Source organism: Neomonachus schauinslandi, unplaced genomic scaffold (genome assembly GCF_002201575.2).
Source record: "Neomonachus schauinslandi unplaced genomic scaffold, ASM220157v2 HiC_scaffold_2359, whole genome shotgun sequence".
NCBI classification, from domain to species: Eukaryota; Metazoa; Chordata; class Mammalia; order Carnivora; family Phocidae; genus Neomonachus; species Neomonachus schauinslandi.
The window spans coordinates 773-4,290 of record NW_025411049.1 but is presented as its reverse complement, the minus strand read 5'-3'; the positions used below and the strand labels follow the sequence as shown (position 1 = coordinate 4,290).

Genomic DNA, 3,518 nt, shown 5'->3' with positions numbered 1-3,518 from the left:
TGATCTCCTGTTGAGTTCATAGATGTTCAGAATGGTTTGATCCCTATCTAGCTGAATTCCTAGGACCAGACAAAATTTAGATCTCCTACTCCTCCACCATCTTGCTCCTCCCCTGCAATCTATGTTATTTAGTGAATGGTTTATTATGGGACTCAGTCGGTTTTCTTAATTAAGTTATTTTCTTCATTGTTGAATTCAAGTGTTCTTTGTATATTTCGAATACAATTGTTTTTCACATGTATCTTTTGGAAAGAGATCCTTTTTTTTCAAGATTTTCTAAGTCTGGAGCTTGCTGTTTATTTTTGAGATTTTGAGATCATAAGATTTTCATTTTAATAAATTGCAGCTTATCAATTTTTTATAAATAATTTATGCCTCGGGATTGGAGCCAGTCTGGCTTGTGAGCTTCGCTGAGGAGCCAGAGGTTGGGCCGCAGTTACCTCCATATCTGCCCCTGTTCCCCGACCCCTCAGAGGCATGGTGTGAGGGGCAACATTGAAACATCCCAGGGAGATTGAGGCCAGGCTGTGGAGCCCTGGCTCCACAAAGTGGTGGTGCTGCACCCCTCTGCCCGGCCCCTCCCTGGCCTCAGGCCCCCAGACACCGAGCCACCACCTCTTTTCCAGAGAAGACCCCACAACTGACTCTGCAGCACCCCACCGCACCCCACAATGAGCCATGCTTTCCAACACTAGAACAAATTTTGCAGAACATAAAACAAGAATATAGTCCTTATCAGAGGTGGAGACATTTAGAAGTTGTTCTGAATCAGAGTGAAGCTTGTACTTCGGAAAGTCAGCCTCATTCCTCAGCACTCACAGCCCCTAGTTCTCCAGGTTCCTCTGGGATGAAGAAGGACCACCCCTCTTTTCCCCTCCGACAAGTCAGAATATGTGAGCATCTTTTAAAAGACTCTGAAGAGAAAATTCGGGAGGAATATGAGCAAATCCTCAATACCAATCTAGCAAAACAATATGAACCTCTTGTGAAATGCACACATGATCAGATTATGTGACGATATGGGACAAGGACAACAAGCTATGTGTCCTGAAGCTTTCTTGCATATGTGGGTACCAGGTTTGACCTCAAGAGATGGCTGCTGTACACTTTTTGCAACTGGTTTGTTATCACATTTCAGCTACAACTTGGCATCCTGAGAACACGTAACCATTTCTGCAGGTCCACTTTATACAACTTGAAAGACCTTAAAACTTTCTGGTTGCCACAAGCATATCTTTCTTTTCTGCTCATCCAATAAACAGCTGTGCCCTACTGTGATAGATTTTCCAAACAAAAATACCTGGAGCAGCAGTTTAGCAAAATATGCCCTCAGTGGCACTCAACAAATGGGGTTTCCCCAAGCACGGTTCTGTAAGAAGTGTGTGTGACTGTGTGTGTATATGTTTGTGTGTGTGTGTGTGTGTGTGTGTATTTTAAGTTATTATGTATATTGTGCAAATATTTTTTTGATCTTGGGGGTTCTGGCTGTGAATTTGATGCACGACAATTATAGTTAAAAACATTTGCTTGGTCTACAGAAGATCATTAATGTTTTGTGACCATATAAGTTGTCACGGTGGATTGTTTTATGTTGTAGGTGTTATTGTTAAATACAGGGACTCTTTCCAGGCACAGAATATGAATCATAAATTAGGATGGGCACTAGGGGTGATTATGAGGACGTAGCAAAAGTCTGTGGTCCTAGGTCTACAAATGCGTGTTGAGGAATTAGGACAAAGTGGAGACGGGCCGTTTGACACATGGACTCTGCCTAGCCATGTTGAAAAATACTTTGATTCCAAGCCTTCAAATACCCATGTGGAGTCTGTGCTCACCTCATTCACACAGAGAGCTCCTGGACATAGAACCGCTAAAAAGAAAAGGTCTCCCTGCAGCAGGAGCATCAGGGTTTGCTTGGGAGCACGACACAGGTGAGCGTGGAGCTGGGTCAACCCCTGGTGGCACTGCTACTTGGGAGGAGCCCCTCTGCCTTTGTATCAGTTATTAAAAACAGAATTTGGACCCTTTGGTCAGGCTCCCCCAAATTCTTCTAAGAAGTGAGCATGTTCAATGGCTTGAGCTTTGTTTTGGCAACCCCATGCGCAAGGTTGCTTACGGACTGTTCTGCACCTTGTTTCCAAGGCTGTGCAACAGAAAGTAGCCTCTGTTTTGAGGAGGTGGAAGTTAAGTATACATTTATTTTTGACTGTGACTTGTTCAGGACCCCATTTTACAAAATACCTTGTTTCCTTTATTATTGTTTCTAGAAATGAAAGTTCTATTAAAATTGTCCTAGTTTGAATAGAGAACAGTTTTATTAATTAGGGCTTATTTTGAAAAATTCTGAGTTTAATTCAAGTGTATGCCAGTACCTTCCAAAGTAAGGTAATATTCAGAGACAGTGTTCTTATCACATGGCTTAGAGAAATTCTGGAATATTCTTATTCAAAGATTCAATGAATGTTTTGACTTAAATTTAACCAAACCTGCAACATTTTTCTTTGCACATTTTCATTATATACTGTTAACAAGCTTAGTTGCAAACAAATAAAATACTTAAGCTATTTGTTAAAATAATAGTAAGAATTTAGGCCTCGGGACCTATGGCTGTCATTGGTGAAGCGCATGATACTTGATCTCAGGGTTGTAAGTTTAAGCCCCATGTTTGGTGTAGAGATTTCTTTTAAAAAATCTTTAAAAAGTAATTTATGTGTTCGTATTGTATCTAATGTTCATGTATCTATGTATCATGTTAATTGATGGGTAAATACCGAACCACACTGGAATCCTCGGAATAAAATGATATTTTTAATGTATTGTTGGATTGTGTTTGCTAATGTTTCATTGACGATTTTATTGTGCAAAGATATACCAAACATAATATCTACCATTTTCTACACTTTTACTTAAACTTTGATGGAAGAAGGGAGAGTAGCATCTACTCGACTGCCATGTTATCGACTTACCCCTGAAGTGTGACGTTTCCTGAGGTCTTAATGGCCCATGTCTTCATTAATACTGGTGTCTGCATTTTAGTGAATGGTGACGATGAGTGACACATTTAGCTTTCTACTGGTTAAGTCCTTTCTCCCTCACCATGAACTTCACTATGAATACATCCCAAATATGATTTTTTCATCTTGAAGGAAAGTTAATCTGCTTTCTTTTAAAACATGGCCTCCAGACAATGATGTCAGCAGGGACACTGAGAAATCCATAGATCATTGGCAATCTGAGCTTCCTGGTGACTGGCCACCCGAATGGGGACAACCTGAGAATGTCCTGGTGATTGGCCAGGACATAGTTGTGACATCACAATAAGGCATTGTGATGCCCCAGGGCTGTTATAAAAGCCTCAGAAAGACTGAAGCTGCACTAAGGAGAGAAATGGCCCTTAGCCACAGCTCTTCCTGCTATTCCTCAAATTCTCTGCCCACTTCTCTGTCCCTGCCCATTCCAAGCCACCTGCCCACACCTCCTGCCATGCACCTGGCAACTCCTAGACCAGTTTCACACTG

At 41.4% G+C, this 3,518-nt stretch overlaps 1 pseudogene; it reads left to right on the top strand.

Moving 5' to 3' along the window:
* Nucleotides 1–477: 477 nt before the first annotated feature.
* Nucleotides 478–1,132, top strand: LOC110577524 (annotated as a pseudogene).
* Nucleotides 1,133–3,518: the final 2,386 nt, after the last annotated feature.